We start from the raw sequence: 20320 nt of genomic DNA on the forward strand, positions 1-20320 counted from the left end.
TTAAACAGCATTTATTTTAGGCTGCGAAGACCTACGCGTTTCGAACGTTACGTTCTTGATCACGGTAACATTTTAAACAAAAAGTCCCTTTTCACTTTTGCTTTATATACACATTGGTGTTCCTAATGCATTCTGGGCATTGTAGTTAAATTAACATCATTCAACTTGAAGCAACATTTCCTAACTGATTTGTTAACGTGTATGGAAATGACACAGATTTACATAAATCATAACCGTTTTTCTCATTATTCATTGGACTAAGTGCCCTTTCAATGCCATGCATATGGTGTTAATTTTATCAATCTATCTAGGTACACCCTATCAAAAACTGAAAATGCACTACTTAACAAGGGCCTAACCTTTTGCCCGGAAATACATCAGGACATTACTGACACCAAAATTGACCTCTATAAATATATAAGGAAGTTGAAACTGAAAAAACACTACAAAAAATATCCCAAACCTCCAGACATACCGCAAGGAACAAAAGATGCGGATATTCAAGAGCAATTCCAAATACAGGAAATTCCACAACTGCGTACAGCATATGATTTGGCAAATGAAACCACTAGTACCCAAATTGGCAATACTCAAATGCTTGGTGAAATGCAAGTCACCACAAACAAAACTGTCAAAACAACTTTCAAACCTTCCTCCAAATTCTGTCCAGTCCTGTACCCGGGAAACAAGATAGACATCTATCATGATTTAGTACTGGGGGAAATTGACAAGATGACGAATGTAAGCCACAAGGGGATGGAAAATCTTAATAAGAAAGAACGATTAGCGATACAGTCTCTCAAATCAAACATTAACATCGAGATCAAACCCGCCGACAAAGGGAGAAATATTGTCATTCAAGAGAGAACTGATTATATGATGGAGGCAATGAGACAACTTGAGGATAAGTCAAAATACACTGTACTTGAGAAAAATCCAACAAAGGAACTAACAACTGACCTGAGGAATAAACTAGATGAATGGAAAAAGGCTGGTTTACTCACGGAACAAGAAAGAAAATATCTTATGGTTGAGAATCCAATTGTACCAACCATATACTTTCTTCCAAAAGTGCACAAAACACTCAATAAGCCACCGGGAAGACCAATTATTTCCAGTTGTGGGAGTTTATATGAGAAAGTATCAGTGTACGTAGACAGTTTCCTTGCCCCAATAGTGCCCACCCTAACATCTTTCATTAAGGACACGGGAGACTTTCTGCTAATGTTGTCTGATACAGAATGGCAACCCAACTATTTCTTAGTAACGATTGACGTTGTATCGTTATATACTTCCATAGACCATGAAATTGGTCTGAAGGCAATTCAGTACTTCTTACAACAAAGACCAGTTAACCTCTATGAACATTCAAAAATGCTTGTACAAATGATCTCACTCTGCTTGTACAATAACGTATTTGTCTTCAACAAGAAAACATATGAACAGCGCTGTGGAACGGCCATGGGAGTTTCCTTCTCCCCAAGCTATGCTAATCTCATGATGGGGTGGTGGGAGAGGTGTAAAGCTTGGGGAGAGGAAAACGACCAATATATGGCCAACGTGGCACTATGGATTCGTTTCATAGATGACCTCTTCTTGCTTTGGAAGGGCACTGAACAGGAATTCAAAGACTTTTTTGTCATCTTGAATACCAACACAGTGGGATTACAATTCACCTATAACATCAGCAAGAGGGAAAAGGAGTTCCTAGACACAAAAGTCTATATTAAAAACAATCAACTGGAGACAACTGTCCATCGCAAGAAAACAGCAACCAACAGTCTTTTGCATGGACAGAGTTATCATCCTAATAGTTTAAAGAAAAGCATACCGTACGGGGAGCTATTAAGGATGAAGAGGAACTGCTCAGAAGAAAATGAAATGGAGCGCAAATTTGAGGAAACAAAAGTACGATTCCAACAGAGAGGTTACAAAAGAATTGACATAAAAAGAGGGGAAATAGCAGCCAGAACAAAAAACAGGCAAGAGATGCTAACAAGAAATACCAGAATTCAACTAGGAAAAAGAAAAAATTCGAACCAGGACTAGATATCCAATGATAATGAAACAGAGAATACAACATTGGAAGAACATCCGAGAATGATAATCAGGTACACCAAGGAGAGCTTTAAGATTAGAAAAATCATGAGTAAATTTTGGCATGTATTAAAAAAGGACATTGACATTGGAAATGATATAGGAGACACACCATCAATCACATACAGAAGAGCACCGAATTTGTCAGATCATTTGGTGCACAGCCATTTCGAAACACGAAAAGAAAGAGACTGGCTGGGATCAAAACAAACTGGATTTACAAGATGCCTAATATGCAAGGCGTGTAAGATTGGAAAAAATCTTAAAAGCTTGATGGAACCATCAGGTAGAAAATGTGAAATAAAACAACAAATCACATGTGAAACTCCATTTGTAGTATATGTACTTCAATGCCAGTGCGGAAAAAGGTACATTGGGAGCACGACATGCCCCCTAAAAAAACGAATCCTGGAGCATACTAGGGCAATACAGAAAAAGGACCCTGCCTATGCAATGGCCAAGCACATGATTAGCCATCCTGGTTATACTTGGACAAATATGACATATTCAGGCTTAGCTGCAATCCCTCTGAATGAACGTGGAGGTGACAGAAAAATGCAACTGAGGAGACTAGAATCTAAACTAATTATGAAATTCAAGACCACACAACCAATGGGATTGAACGCAGATGCAGAACTTCATGTTCATCTATAACTGAAGCCATAAATGTGATGAATATGAGTAGTTCTCTAAAGACTAAGAGTACCACAACAAAGAAACTACACTTATCCAGGTTGTAGTGGCAAGGTATAGCGGTGGCCAGGGCACTCAGCCCGAGAAACACGGAAGAACAATCCTTCCTGCTAATCACAGTAGTTATTCCACATATAAAAAAGTGAATTCATTCACTAGGGAACACTGTAGATTTAAACAAGCATATAGGATGTATTCCTCACCGCTAAGCTACATATGCCTGGGTACTTGTCTGTTTAACACAAAATATGTTAAAATTAACACCATATGCATGGCATTGAAAGGGCACTTAGTCCAATGAACAATGAGAAAAACGGTTATGCTTTATGTAAATCTGTGTCATTTCCATACACGTTAACAAATCAGTTAGGAAATGTTGCTTCAAGTTGAATGATGTTAATTTAACTACAATGCCCAGAATGCATTAGGAACACCAATGTGTATATAAAGCAAAAGTGAAAAGGGACTTTTTGTTTAAAATGTTACCGTGATCAAGAATGTAACGTTCGAAACGCGTAGGTCTTCGCAGCCTAAAATAAATGCTGTTTAAAAGATTTCTCGAGTGGAGTGCCATCAATTGTTGAACTTTGCGTGAATATAATTACGGGATCCTGCCTTGGTCTCGTTGCTGGCACCAGCTCCAATGCGCTCCCCCTACGACGAGGCAAGTTGCGAGTACATATATATATATATATATATATATATATATATATATATATATCCAGAATAGCTGCTCAAAGAAGACGCTACCCACGCAGGCGGGCAACACGCAAGCAGACTCGAACCCAGATTTCGTGCAAAATAGTGCGTTTATTTGTCGGCCATAACGCGTTTCACCACCGGAGTGGCTTGATCACATATATATATTAACTATTATATATATATATATATATATATATATATATATATATATATATATATATATATATATATCCTAGCACATTCTGAAAAACGGCATTCTCGGACCACAGAATGACGGACCACCAAGCAGCAGATAAGTATTTCAGGAAGATTTATTAACTCTTCTCACGGCTTCCTCTGGCATGACGTGTTTCGTTTAACAGATAACCTTGATCACATATATATATTCTTCCACTCTCCCAAACAAGAAAAAGATTTGCACTCATGGGCACTTTCCAATTATTTTCTTTTTATTTCCAATTATCGTTGCACAACCAACGCGTTTCAGTGTCTGCTGACACGTTGATCATGCTCGGGGTGTGCCTACGCCCTTTGTGCACGTGGTCACAGTCATTTAAAAAGATGAATGCTACGAGCAGTGAACTATTGATGCCTCTGTTGAAGTGCGACCCGCACGAAACGCGTCAGGCACTTTGAACTTTGGGGTGAAACTATTCTGTACAGCATACTGCAGCCTGCTCCATTAAATGCAATTTGAAACCTACCTGTGAGTGGCTTCTCTAAAATTGGGCAACTTTATTTTGGATTTACACCGGCCGGCCTCAGTCGGAGAGAAGCCCGACCATGAATTCATGGACCCGTGCCACGTCTTGGGAGGAGGCACACGAAGGGGCAGGAAGGGCAGGTGGAGAGGTAACACAGTGCATGATGTTTGGTTCAGAAGTGTTCCCCAGCCCACTGTGGTTTTTCGTTTGAATCCATTTCTCTGCTGCAAGCTACTCACATCGTGAGATAGATCGCTCATGACTGGTTACTGGACAACTGTGGGTCCAACAAAATAAACGTGAAAGACCGAAAAGGCGTCTTTTCAAGTGCTACCGGGAAAGAAAGAAAAGAGACACGAAGCGTCTACTGAAAGGTTAACGAAGAGCTAATCCGGCTGGATTTTGCATTTTTCACACAGAACAGTTCCCTATGGAATCGACTCACCCAGCCCTGATGAGAATCTTGTGATTCAATACACGGGATTCGAAACGCGTCGGCACTTACGCTTTGATTTATTCGGCATTTGATGCTCTGTTTTTCTTTCTCTTTTGAATTCATTGTGATACCTTTCAGAGCACAAGGGTCTGTGATATATGATCAAAAAGCATTGCTATGCCCTTTAAATGATTAATAGCGAATGGTATGAACTTGCCAACATATGCTGTTTTGTTTATTTTTTCCTGGTAACTGGTCTAAATTTCGATTGATTGCTGTTTGTACATATATTGTAAATATTAAGTATGTTTGTTTGTAATCCATTGTAATGTTCACAATTTGTGTTTAACTGTTTGGCAACACGTACAGTTGATATTGTTCTTTCTCTGACCAACTTAAATAATCAAAAAAAGTACTACAAATATCTAAATAAAAAGACATAAACATGTCAGGATAACTAATTGATTCTTAGTTTTTTCCTTCATAATAAATGGCAAAAATAAGCCTAGAGGCATAGGTAAAATCCCCCCTTTTTTGCACATCTTGGGAGGAGGCACACAAAGGGGAAGGAAGGGCAGGTGGAGAGGTAACACAGTGCATGATGTTGTGTTCAGAAGTGTTCCCCAGCCCACTGTGGTTTTTCGTTTGAATCCATTTCCTTGCTGCAAGCTACTCACTGAAGTTAAATTACAAGGACTACTTAGACCAGAATGCTCGGGGTGTGCCTACGCCCTTTGTGCACGTGGTCACAGTCATTTAAAAAGATGAATGCTACGAGCAGTGAACTATTGATGCCTCTGATAAAGTGCGACCCCGAACGAAACGCGTCAGGAACTTTGAACTTTGGAGTGAAACTATTATGTACAGCATACTGCAGCCTGCTCCATTAAATGCAATTTGAAACCTACCTGTGAGTGGCTTCTCTAAAATTGGGCAACTTTCTTTTGGATTTACACCGGCCGGCCTCGGTCGGAGAGAAGCCCGACCATGAATTCATGGACCCGTGCCACGTCTTGGGAGGAGGCACACGAAGGGGCAGGAAGGGCAGGTGGAGAGGTAACACAGTGCATGATGTTTGGTTCAGAAGTGTTCCCCAGCCCACTGTGGTTTTTTGTTTGAATCCATTTCTCTGCTGCAAGCTACTCACTGAAGTTAAATTACAAGGACTACTTAGACCAGAATGCTCGCGGTGTGACTATGCCCTTTGTGCACGTGGTCACAGTCATTTAAAGAGATGAATGCTATGAGCAGTGAACTATTGATGCCTCTGATGATGTGCGACCCCGCACGAGACGCGTCAGGCACTTTCAAATTTGGGGTGAAACTATTTTGTACAGCATACTGCAGCCTGCTCCATTAAATGCAATTTGAAACCTACCTGTGAGTGGCTTCTCTAATATTGGGCAACTTTCTTTTGGATTTACACCGGCCGGCATCGGTCGGAGAGAAGCCCGACCATGATGTCATGGACCCGTGCCACGTCTTGGGAGGAGGCACACGAAGGGGCAGGAAGGGCAGGTGGAGAGGTAACACAGTGAATGATGTCGTGTTCAGAAGTGTTCCCCAGCCCACTGTGGTTTTTTGTTTGAATCCATTTCTCTGCTGCAAGCTACTCACTGAAGTTAAATGACAAGGACTACTTAGACCAGAATGATCGGGGTGTGCCTACGCCCTTTGTGCACGTGGTCACAGTCATTTAAAAAATGAATGCTACGAGCAGTGAACTATTGATGCCTCTGATGAAGTGCGACCTCGCATGAAACGCGTCAGGCACTTTGAACGTTGGGGTGAAACTATTCTGTACAGCATACTGCAGCCTGCTCCATTAAATGCAATTTGAAACCTACCTGTGAGTGGCTTCTCTAAAATTAGGCAACTTTCTTTTGGATTTACACCGGCCGACCATGATGTCATGGACCCGTGCCATGTCTTGGGAGGAGGCACACGAAGGGGCAGGAAGGGCAGGTGGAGAGGTAACACAGTGCATGATGTCGTGTTCAGAAGTGTTCCCCAGCCCACTGTGGTTTTTCGTTTGAATCCTTTTCTCTGCTGCAAGCTACTCACTGAAGTTAAATGACAAGGACTACTTAGACCAGAATGCTCCGGGTGTGCCTACGCTCTTTGTGCACGTGGTCACAGTCATTTAAAAAGATGAATGCTACGAGCAGTGAACTATTGAGGCCTCTGATGAAGTGCGACCCCGCACGAAACGCGTCAGGCACTTTGAAATTTGGGGTGAAACTATTCTGTACAGCATACTGCAGCCTGCTCCATTAAATGCAATTTGAAACCTACCTGTGAGTGGCTTCTCTAAAATTGGGCAACTTTCTTTTGGATTTACACCGGCCGGCCTCGGTCGGAGAGAAGTCCGACCATGATGTCATGGACCCGTGCCACGTCTTGGGAGGAGGCACACGAAGGGTCAGGAAGGGGAGGTGGAGAGGTATTACAGTGCATGATGTCGTGTTCAGAAGTGTTCCCCAGCCCACTGTGGTTTTTCGTTTAAATCCATTTCTCTGCTGCAAGCTACTCACTGAAGTTAATTTACAAGGAGTACTTAGACCAGAATGCTCGGGGGTTGCCTACGCCCTTTGTGCACGTGGTCACAGTAATTTAAAAAGATGAATGCTACGAGCAGTGAACTATTGATGCCTCTGATGAAGTGCGACCCCGCACGAAACTCGTCAGGCACTTTGAACTTTGGGGTGAAATTATTCTGTACAGCATACTGCAGCCTGCTCCATTAAATGCAATTTGAAACCTATCTGTGAGTGGCTTCTCTAAAATTAGGCAACTTTCTTTTGGATTTACACCGGCCGGCCTCGGTCGGAGAGAAACCCGACCATGATGTCATGGACCCGTGCCATGTCTTGGGAGGAGGCACACGAAGGGGCAGGAAGGGCAGGTGGAGAGGTAACACAGTGCATGATGTCGTGTTCAGAAGTGTTCCCCAGCCCACTGTGGTTTTTCGTTTGAATCCATTTCTCTGCTGCAAGCTACTCACTGAAGTTAAATGACAAGGACTACTTAGACCAGAATGCTCGGGGTATGCCTACACCCTTTGTGCACGTGGTCACAGTCATTTAAAAAATGAATGCTACGAGCAGTGAACTATTGATGCCTCTGATGATGTGTGACCCCGCATGAAACGCATCAGGCACTTTGAACTTTGGGGTGAAACTATTCTGTACAGCATACTGCAGCCTGCTCCATTAAATGCAATTTGAAACCTACTTGTGAGTGGCTTCTCTAAAATTGGGCAACTTTCTTTTGGATTTACACCGGCCGGCCTCGGTCGGAGAGAAGCCCGACCATGATGTCATGGACCCGTGCCACGTCTTGGGAGGAGGCACACGAAGGGGCAGGAAGGGCAGGTGGAGAGGTAACACAGTGCATGATGTTGTGTTCAGAAGAGTTCCCCAGCCCACTGTGGTTTTTCGTTTGAATCCATTTCTCTGCTGCAAGCTACTCACTGAAGTAAACTTACAAGGACTACTCAGACCAGAATGCTCGGGGTGTGCCTACGCCCTTTGTGCACGTGGTCACAGTCATTTAAAAAGATGAATGCAACGAGCAGTGAACTATTGATGCCTCTGTTGAAGTGCGACCCGCACGAAACGCGTCAGGCACTTTGAACTTTGGGGTGAAACTATTCTGTACAGCATACTGCAGCCTGCTCCATTAAATGCAATTTGAAACCTACCTGTGAGTGGCTTCTCTAAAATTGGGCAACTTTATTTTGGATTTACACCGGCCGGCCTCGGTCGGAGAGAAGCCCAACCATGTTGTCATGGACCCGTGCCACATCTTGGGAGGAGGCACACAAAGGGGAAGGAAGGGCAGGTGGAGAGGTAACACAGTGCAAGATGTTGTGTTCAGAAGTGTTCCCCAGCCCACTGTGGTTTTTCGTTTGAATCCATTTCCTTGCTCACTGAAGTTAAATTACAAGGACTACTTAGACCAGAATGCTCGGGGTGTGCCTACGCCCTTTGTGCACGTGGTCACAGTCATTTAAAGAGATGAATGCTACGAGCAGTGAACTATTGATGCCTCTGATGATGTGCGACCCCGCACGAGACGCGTCAGGCACTTTCAAATTTGGGGTGAAACTATTCTGTACAGCATACTGGAGCCTGCTCCATTAAATGCAATTTGAAACCTACCTGTGAGTGGCTTCTCTAATATTGGGCAACTTTCTTTTGGATTTACACCGGCCGGCATCGGTCGGAGAGAAGCCCGACCATGATGTCATGGACCCGTGCCACGTCTTGGGAGGAGGCACACGAAGGGGCAGGAAGGGCAGGAGGAGAGGTAACACAGTGCATGATGTCATGTTCAGAAGTGTTCCCCAGCCCACTGTGGTTTTTCGTTTGAATCCATTTCTCTGCTGCAAGCTACTCACTGAAGTTAAATGACAAGGACTACTTAGACCAGAATGCTCCGGGTGTGCCTACGCTCTTTGTGCACGTGGTCACAGTCAAAGAGATGAATGCTACGAGCAGTGAACTATTGAGGCCTCTGATGAAGTGCGACCCGCACGAAATGCGTCAGGCACTTTGAACTTTGGGGTGAAACTATTCTGTACAGCATACTGCAGCCTGCTCCATTAAATGCAATTTGAAACCTACCTGTGAGTGGCTTCTCTAAAATTGGGCAACTTTATTTTGGATTTACACCGGCCGGCCTCGGTCGGAGAGAAGCCCAACCATGTTGTCATGGACCCGTGCCACATCTTGGGAGGAGGCACACAAAGGGGAAGGAAGGGCAGGTGGAGAGGTAACACAGTGCAAGATGTTGTGTTCAGAAGTGTTCCCCAGCCCACTGTGGTTTTTCGTTTGAATCCATTTCTCTGCTGCAAGCTACTCACTGAAGTTAAATGACAAGGACTACTTAGACCAGAATGCTCGGGGTGTGCCTACGCCCTTTGTGCATGGGGTCACAGTCATTTAAAAAATTAATGCTACGAGCAGTGAACTATTGATGCCTCTGATGAAGTGCGACCCCGCATGAAACGCGTCAGGCACTTTGAACTTTGGGGTGAAACTATTCTGTACAGCATACTGCAGCCTGCTCCATTAAATGCAATTTGAAACCTACCTGTGAGTGGCTTCTCTAAAATTAGGCAACTTTCTTTTGGATTTACACCGGCCGGCCTCGGTCGGAGAGAAACCCGACCATGATGTCATGGACCCGTGCCATGTCTTGGGAGGAGGCACACGAAGGGGCAGGAAGGGCAGGTGGAGAGGTAACACAGTGCATGATGTCGTGTTCAGAAGTGTTCCCCAGCCCACTGTGGTTTTTCGTTTGAATCCATTTCTCTGCTGCAAGCTACTCACTGAAGTTAAATGACAAGGACTACTTAGACCAGAATGCTCCGGGTGTGCCTACGCTCTTTGTGCACGTGGTCACAGTCAAAGAGATGAATGCTACGAGCAGTGAACTATTGAGGCCTCTGATGAAGTGCGACCCCGCACGAAACGCGTCAGGCACTTTGAACTTTGGGGTGAAACTATTCTGTACAGCATACTGCAGCCTGCTCCATTAAATGCAATTTGAAACCTACCTGTGAGTGGCTTCTCTAAAATTGGGCAACTTTCTTTTGGATTTACACCGGCCGGCCTCGGTCGGAGAGAAGCCCGACCATGATGTCATGGACCCGTGCCATGTCTTGGGAGGAGGCACACGAAGGGGCAGGAAGGGCAGGTGGAGAGGTAACACAGTGCATGATGTCGTGTTCAGAAGTGTTCCCCAGCCCACTGTGGTTTTTCGTTTGAATCCATTTCTCTGCTGCAAGCTACTCACTGAAGTTAAATGACAAGGACTACTTAGACCAGAATGCTCGGGGTATGCCTACACCCTTTGTGCACGTGGTCACAGTCATTTAAAAAATGAATGCTACGAGCAGTGAACTATTGATGCCTCTGATGAAGTGTGACCCCGCATGAAACGCGTCAGGCACTTTGAACTTTGGGGTGAAACTATTCTGTACAGCATACTGCAGCCTGCTCCATTAAATGCAATTTGAAACCTACTTGTGAGTGGCTTCTCTAAAATTGGGCAACTTTCTTTTGGATTTACACCGGCCGGCCTCGGTCGGAGATAAGCCCGACCATGATGTCATGGACCCGTGCCACGTCTTGGGAGGAGGCACACGAAGGGGCAGGAAGGGCAGGTGGAGAGGTAACACAGTGCATGATGTCGTGTTCAGAAGAGTTCCCCAGCCCACTGTGGTTTTTCGTTTGAATCCATTTCTCTGCTGCAAGCTACTCACTGAAGTAAACTTACAAGGACTACTCTGACCAGAATGCTCGGGGTGGGCCTACGCCCTTTGTGCAAGTGGTCACAGTCATTTAAAAAGATGAATGCTACGAGCAGTGAACTATTGATGCCTCTGATGAAGTGCGACCCCAAACAAAACGCGTCAGGCACTTTGAACTTTGGGGTGAAACTATTCTGTACAGCATACTGCAGCCTGCTCCATTAAATGCAATTTGAAACCTACCTGTGAGTGGCTTCTCTAAAATTGGGCAACTTTCTTTTGGATATATATATATATATATATATATATTCACTGAAAAAACCATAGGTTATAGACCATATATAGTTAGGAATTAGCATTTACAAAACCTTGAAAATTCACTGAAAAAACCATAGGTTATAGACCATATATAGTTAGGAATTAGCATTTACAAAACCTTGAAAATTCACTGCAAAAACCATAGGTTAGAGACCATATATAGTTAGCTGGACATTTTATTGACATAAAACCAATGAAATTCCATATATAGTTAGTTGCACTAACTATATATCGCGCACCCGCAATCCACTGCTGATGATGTCACATATTACATCATTCATGACATGGTCAGTGACATCACTGATGACATCACTGATGACATCTCAAATGACATCACTGATGACATCACTGATAACAACATCCAGTGATTTTTTGTTTCTATAAAGTTTAAATATGTCTTACATATTGAAGAATGAGTGGATGTGTAAGTGTCTGGACGAAGGATTTAGTAGGTGCATGACTGACTGTATGAGTGAGTGATTAAATGTGTCTCACTGAGTGCATGGGTTAGTGACTAAACTGTCTTAATTTGTGCATCATTATGTCTGTTGTTCTGTAAACTGCTGCATGTGTTGATCAGTAGCTATATGAGTAACTATATGGGTTATTGATTGATTGCCCAAGTATTTGTATGGGAGACTGAGTGTGTGTGTGGCTAGCTGGGAGGTGTCTGACTCTGTGCAGATCAATCTGTACTTGTATCAATGATTGTATAAGAAGGTAAGTATGTGTTAGTATATGTTTGAAAATGTAAGGTGCTCTATGTTTAACTGTATAGACAAGAAAATGGAAGTGTCATTGATTCTTTACAGGACTGACTAGGTGTGTGAGTAACTCCATGGATGAGTGGCAGACTGTGAGTGTCTGTATAGGTGTATGAGTGCATATGATAGTGTTGTAAAGATGAGTGATTGTATGTATGAATGATTGTATGGGTGAATGAGTGAAGGTGTGTGTAGACGTAGCAATCAGTGAGTGCGTATGTAGTAACTAGTATTGGTGTGTCAATGGTTTCAAAAATTATACTCTCTTTTTAACACTGGGTGAAACAGAGGTTATATTAAAATGTGAGGAGATGCATTGTATTGTCACATGAATGATATCATCAGTGATGTGGTCATTGATGTCAAATGAGATGTCATCAGTGATGTCATCAGTGATGTCATTTGAGATGTCATCAGTGATGTCATCAGGGATGTCACTGACCATGTCATGAATGATGTAATATGTGACATCATCAGCAGTGGATTGCGGGTGCGCGATATATAGTTAGTGCAACTAACTATATATGGAATTTCATTGGTTTTATGTCAATAAAATGTCCAGCTAACTATATATGGTCTCTAACCTATGGTTTTTGCAGTGAATTTTCAAGGTTTTGTAAATGCTAATTCCTAACTATATATGGTCTATAACCTATGTTTTTTTCAGTGAATTTTCAAGGTTTTGTAAATGCTAATTCCTAACTATATATGGTCTATAACCTATGGTTTTTTCAGTGAATTTCAATGGTTTTTTAATAGCAAATATCATAAGCTGTCGAATGTCAAGTACGTGGTAAGTAAAAACATTTTCGTGTTTATGCACACTGATCTGCTTTGAATGCTGCCCCCCACCCCTCATTTCTATTAGGAGTACTCTCTCTTTGCAGATAGTGAAGGGTAGTTAACGCAGCCCTTTGCCCCCTTTGTAATCCGTCGTGCCTGCTTCTCTCTCCATTTGATTGATTGTTCTCTTTGGTTCATTCTCTATTTACAAACAAGCACAGAGTCGCAATACTCTGTTTAGTCTTTGCAGATAGCGAAAAATCGTGTAAAAAAACAAAAGGAATCGAGCAAAATCAGTAGGCCACTAATGGGATCTCTTTTTGACCTCGCTAAAATAGAAACATTAGGAACAACCTGTTGAAAATAGCAATGCGTATGTACATAAGCGGCGTTCATTTGTGTTCACAGTACCCCTTGTTGATTGTTTGAATCGAGCATTGAATTGTTCGAAGTTGGTTCTCTTAAGGATCTTCTCTGCCTGCAAACGAGGAAGAATAGGAATATTCTCTCTCCCTTTGCAGATAGTGAAGGGTAGGTAACGCAAGCCTTTAACACGTCGTACCTATTTCATTCCTCATTGATTGATTGATTGTCCGAACATTGACTGTTTGGGAATTAGTTCTTTTTGGAGGTATTCCCTGTTTGCAAATAAACGTAGGAAAATCTTTGCAAGTAGTGAAAGGGTACGTAATGCGGACCTTTCTCCCCCGTTGTAATCTGTCATGCCTATCTACTCCCCACTGATTGATGCACCTGTTTCACCCGGACCATTTACTAGAGATACGTCATCTGGCCCGACCAGAGAGCACCCCTAGTGAAAAGGACATATGCAATAATAACGAAGTGATCACTGTATCCTGTTAACAGAAACTTTAGCATGAAACAACCTGGAAAGAAAAGAATAGGAAAACGAAAATCAGTAGGCCACTGATGAACATGAACTTTTATTAAACCACGAACAAAGAAACGATAACATAACGTAATGATAAAACCTATTAATGTCCTAGAAACAAGAAAACGGTAAAATATGCCAGTGGTGAGAGACCAGAAAAACAGTAAGAGAAACCAAATCACCCCTCGCTGTCCCACTGCCTGCCACGCCAAAAAAATCGATAGACTAGGGAAAATGCAAGTCAGTAGAACATCCGCCCCCACTCTGGAAACTTCCAAGGTGGGGCAGGGTTGCGGCTACGCCCAGCCGGGAGCAGCCCATATAAGGCAGGTCCTGCTGCCACGCCTCGGCCAGGAGATCCTAACGTAGGGTGTAGCCGGAGGAGAGGCCGAGGCCAGCGGGACCCGGCCAGGGGATTGCCTTTACAACGCTGAACAGTTGCAGGGGGGGGAATGTCTCCTCGACCCTCCCCTCTCTCTCCCAGTCCGGCCGCGGTGGCCCTTGAGAGTTGCAGGTACTCCCGCCACATGCTCTTCCGGTCCGGCCACCAACGGTCGGGGGGCCGAGGCCGACGGGATCCGGCTGCAGCCGATAAACCAAGAAACCCGTTCATGGGGCCAGAGCCAGGGGCGTCCGGCCGACATCTACCGGAAGCCCGGCCCGAAGACGGACGGGACACTTCTTCTTTCATGAATAATGGCTGCGACAACACTGGGGGGGGAAGTCTTGCACATGCCTCCGACCCCCCCCCCTCGTCCTCATCGCCTGGTCCGGCCATAACAAATCTCAAGCGAGACGCCGTGGGGTGCACTGGGAGGGAGAGACGGTGCGAACAGGCCTCTCCTGCCTCCCCAGGTGGAGGCTTCCCAGCTGCACCCTCAGCGCTCCAGGTGCCCGGAAAAGGGTTCTTCCACTGTGGCCATGCTGCAACGTCTCGCCCGGCAGGGTGGAGCCCGTCCGCTCATTTGACCCCGCGATTGCCAGTAGCTACCGAACTCTCAAAATGGCGGTCGACCTGGCAAGAGCGGGCCCAGCATAAAGAAATGGCCCGGTCACTGGTTGACTCCACCACCGTAGTCCTCCACGACCTTGAAGATTCTAGAGGAGCCGCGGGAGTCTCCGACCCCCGATGGGGAATGACTGCCATGATCGCCCGTGGAGTGACGAAACTGTATCCGCGGGACGTCGGCGCTCCCATGCTGGTGCCAGCCTCACTTTGAATTACTAGAATCCTGCAGACCTCAGTTCCGGTGAAAGCACAGTGTGACCCGGTAGGAAAAATTGTTGCACCCCCTCCCCTTTTTGACTGATAGTTCAAACCACCGATCCTTTCCTTTGCCCTTTTAACGGAACTTTGGACTGCCTCCCCCTCTTTTACATTTTCTAGAGAAAACAAAACATTAACCACTACATTAGCATAGCAGTTGACACCAGAACTGTTTTCAAATTTAAAACCAACAACATCTTCAACAGAATCCTTTTTGTTTCTGCTGTGACCCTGCTACAGCACAGGCATTGTCCCCAGCAGTAATTCTGCAATGCCGGTAAGAATAGCTGTGGTGCCTACTGGACTCACTCACCCCCGCGGCGCCCCACGCCGTTATTTGCTGGGCGGCAACTTACTAGACATCACTTTCGTGCCATCTAGATTTCAGCGCGTTCTGCTGCCTTGGAACTATTCGCACAACAGACCGCTACTGACAAGAATATTTCATTATTGGTGCTGTCAATTTCAATAAATCTATTGGATAATTCAAAAGAAATTGCCACGGTCTCTTCGTTGTTTAAATGTTTTTACTGTTTTTGTTTTGTTGTATATATTTATATGTTATTAAAGTTTTATATTCCTACTACTTTGTTGGAGTGCTATATATTTTTAATGTGACACATAATTGTAAAAACTTTGATGTACAAAGAGTCATTCCTGGAATCTTCCGCTTCAGGCTCGGTCCCCTCCCCAATCACAATACAGGATGGTTTTCAGATAGTAGGAACACGTGTGGTGTGACGGATCTCATCGGGTGTGGGCCTTGATCTACTATAACTCCTTTGAAGAGGGGTGATTCTTTACAGCTGGGGCCATAAACTACATCTGCAGGGCTAGGTGATAGCCTGGACAATCGGACACAGAGGAAGAGGAGTGTCAGAGGGTGCGGTAGTGAATAGGGCGAAAGGGAGGTGTCGGGCGGGCACAGAGTGTGATTCTCAGGGAAGAGCAGCGCAGATGGGGGGAGGTTTATTGCCCATGCATAAGACAGAGAGCGGGGGTAACCAGTGCCTGGGGAAGATGCTTGCGAGGGTGAGGAGCCATGCTACGAATCGACAGCGTGCAGAGAGTGGGTCTGGTCAAGGCATCTAAAATGGCTGCCGTGCACGACAAAAGTGTGGCATTTCAAAAAAGGCAAGATGGCGCAGACAATGTTTTTCAACACTTCCTCATTTCCTTCGAATCGAACGTTAACAGACGTTGGGGCATATTACCAAAGTTAAGCGATATTTATCGCTAACGATGCTTACCAACAAATTTTTTACCGCTAAGCATCGTCAGAAATTATCGAAGATAAACCTTGCTATTATCAAGGTTTATCGCAAATGCGATAATAAACGGCCGCAATGCATGAATATCGCTAAAAACTCAGCGATATTCATGCATTACCGAGCTAATGCTCTTAGCCATGTTATCCACCTCCCATTGGATAACATGGCTAAGAACTGCTCAGGGCAGGTGTTACTTTTTGGAGATATTCGCGCTTAGCGCGAATATCTCCAAAAGTTGGTAATAGGAGATAGATATCTTGCATGTTGTAATGCAAGTTATTGTGGTATATGGAACTCATACCATAATCTCTCAGGAAAGCAGAAACTGATCCTTTTGGGACCGCCTAAAAAGGCCTAGGGGATGAGGAGTACTCTACTTTGCCCCCTTTTCACGTTCCGAACTATTTTATTTTACTCTCTTCTGTAATTACACAAAATAGCAGCGATAAGATGCATCGGAGACACACAGTGAGAGAAAGGAGGCCGGAGATGAAGAAGAGATGTCAAATACACATTGGAGATAATATAGTGGCAGAAGGGAAGTAAATATGAGTAAACTTACCATGTAACATAAAAATGTTGCACTCTATACTATGTCTCATTTTATACTACAATCACTTCGCTACAACCTCATAAATTAAAAATAAAAATGAATAATGTCTCAAACAATTTTTGATTTCTAAATATAAATTTATTCTTCAGAATTTTCTAAATTTGAAAGAACTAGTAACATGTCCTCATCAGCAATGTCCTCATGAAAAGTCTGCAATGATGATTCTTGTAACTCTATGGTCTCCAAACATTCGATAAATTCGCCATCAAGAGATTGATCAAAAAAATCATTCAAGTCATCTCCTCCTTGTGACAATATTTCATTATTGGTGCTGTCAATTTCAATCAATGTAGTGGAATCATTCAAGTCATCTCCTCGTGACAATATTTCATTATTGGTGCTCTCAATTTCAATCAATGTAGTGGAATCATTCAAGTCATCTCCTCCTTGTGACAATATTTCATTATTGGTGCTGTCCATTTCAATCAATCTAATGGAATCATACAAGTCATCTCCTCCTTGTGACAATATTTCATTATTGGTGCTCTCAATTTCAATCAATGTAGTGGAATCATTCAAGTCATCTCCTTGTGACAATATTTCATTATTGGTGCTGTCCATTTCAATCAATCTAATGGAATCATACAAGTCATCTCCTCCTTGTGACAATATTTCATTATTGGTGCTCTCAATTTCAATCAATGTAGTGGACAATTCAAAAGAAATTGCCACGGTCTCTTCATTGTGAGCCATTTTATTTTGAAATTGCTTGCTGTAAATTGCAGAAAAAAATAATCACTTTCATTTATCGTTTTTAGTAATACATAATATAAAACTAACTTTATCAAGTATTTAGTATAACAGAAGGACTGCAAATAAATAACAGAAAACATTTTTCAAATTATCTTCAAGTGTACAACATAGTTCCCCTTACAAATTAACAACTCACCTTTTTAAAAGTAGGAGAAGTGTTAGTACTGTGTAAATCAAACACCAGAAATTCACCACCAAAAATTCCTCACAAATGTACCTCAGACAGTAGTATCACAAAATGGCTGTGGTTTCCTCTCAATGGAATCATACAAGTCATCTCCTCCTTGTGACAATATTTCATTATTGGTGCTCTCAATTTCAATCAATGTAGTGGAATCATTCAAGTCATCTCCTTGTGACAATATTTCATTATTGGTGCTGTCCATTTCAATCAATCTAATGGAATCATACAAGTCATCTCCTCCTTGTGACAATATTTCATTATTGGTGCTCTCAATTTCAATCAATGTAGTGGACAATTCAAAAGAAATTGCCACGGTCTCTTCATTGTGAGCCATTTTATTTTGAAATTGCTTGCTGTAAATTGCAGAAAAAAATAATCACTTTCATTTATCGTTTTTAGTAATACATAATATAAAACTAACTTTATCAAGTATTTAGTATAACAGAAGGACTGCAAATAAATAACAGAATTTTTTTTTCAAATTATCTTCAAGTGTACAACATAGTTCCCCTTACAAATTAACAACTCACCTTTTTAAAAGTAGGAGAAGTGTTAGTACTGTGTAAATCAAACACCGGAAATTCACCACCAAAAATTCCTCACAAATGTACCTCAGACAGTAGTATCACAAAATGGCTGTGGTTTCCTCTCATTTGACATATATACATAACCAATTAACTTTCATCACACACAAATACAAAACCAAACTAACATTTTAATTGGTTCTAAATTTCAACACTTTCAAATGTGTTTTCCCCATGCAATTTTCCATAGGACATTTACATATGTCTACAGCCTGAATGGCTGAACGGAATTACACCAAACTTGGCAAAATGGTACATCAAACCTAAGAGGTCAGGAAGGATCTACTATGCCCCCTTATGGTCATTTCCCCCTTCGCTTTGGCCTCCTCTTGTCTCTCAATCCTACCGAGAGACAAGATGGCGGCCGCTACGGACTGTTTGGAATGTTGACAGACGCCGGAGAACCAATCAGCTTCGCAAAGCTCCGTAACGCGAAAAGTACGCAAAGCGGAGCGCTGTTACAGATATATATCTTTTTTTGAACGTTAATTTCTCAAAATCCACTGGAGCACATATATTGAGACCTAGCAAAGGCACATCGGGCTACCAGTCCCTAATATTTTGCCAAGTTTCGTGCAAATCCATTCAGCCGTTCGATTATTATTATTATTTTTTTTTTTTGCCCCGCGGGGCCCTTTTAAAACCTCTACATCAAACGTAGGGGGTCAGCGAGGATCTACTATTCCCCCTTATGGTCATTTGCCCCTTCGCTTTGGCCTCCTCTTGTCTCTCGATCCTACCGAGAGACAAGATGGCGGCCGCTACGGACTGTTTGGAATGTTTACAGACGCCGGAGAACCAATCAGCTTCGCTTCACAAAGCTCCGTTGCGCGAAAAGTACGCGTACTGGAGCGCTGCCCGGTCCGCTGTTACAGATATATATCTTTTTTTAAACGTTAATTTCTCAAAATACACTGGAGCACATATATTGAGACCTACAAAAGGCACATCGGGCTACCAGTCCCTACAATTTTGCCAAGTTTCGTGCAAATCCATTCAGCCGTTCGGGCTAAAAGTGAGGCCAACCGCCCTATGGAAAACTCAATGTTAAAAACACGTTTTGGGACCCCCCTTTTTTCTCGGCCCCCCCTTGACAAACCCCCCCCAAATATTCAAGGGCTGCTCAGAAACAAAATGTGCCATTTTCCTGAAAATTTCAGCCAATTCCGTCCACAAACGCCAAAGTTATTAGACATAGAATTTTCAAAAATCCCATAGAGAAAAAATCCTAACTATATATACCTACTGGCGACCGCCAGTAGGTAATATATATATATATATATATATATATATATATATATATGTATATATATATATATTCACTGAAAAAACCATAGGTTATAGACCATATATAGTTAGGAATTAGCATTTACAAAACCTTGAAAATTCACTGAAAAAACCATAGGTTATAGACCATATATAGTTAGGAATTAGCATTTAAAAAACCTTATTTTACTCACACAAAACCATTGAAATTCCATATATAGTTAGTTGCACTAACTATATATCGCGCACCAGCAATCCACTGCTGATGATGTCACATATTACATCATTCATGACATGGTCAGTGACATCACTGATGACATCACTGATGACATCTCAAATGACATCACTGATGACATCTCAAATGACATCACTGATGACATCACTGATGACGTCTCAAATGACATCACTGATGACATCACTGATGACATCTCAAATGACATCACTGATGACATCACTGATGACATCATCCAGTGACTGTGTGTTTCTGTAAAGTTTAAATATGTTTTACATATTGAAGAATGAGTAGATGTATAAATGTCTGGATGAAGCATTTAGTAGGTGGGTGACTGACTGTATGAGTGAGTGATTAAATGTGTCTCACTGAGTGCATGGGTTAGTGACTAAACTGTCTTAATTTGTGCATTATTATGTCTGTTGTTCTGTAAACTGCTGCATGTGTTGATCAGTAGCTATATGAGTAACTATATGGGTTATTGATTGATTGTCCAAGTATT

This window comes from Lissotriton helveticus, chromosome 4_1, assembly GCF_964261635.1.
Source record: "Lissotriton helveticus chromosome 4_1, aLisHel1.1, whole genome shotgun sequence".
In the NCBI taxonomy this organism is placed as follows: domain Eukaryota; kingdom Metazoa; phylum Chordata; class Amphibia; order Caudata; family Salamandridae; genus Lissotriton; species Lissotriton helveticus.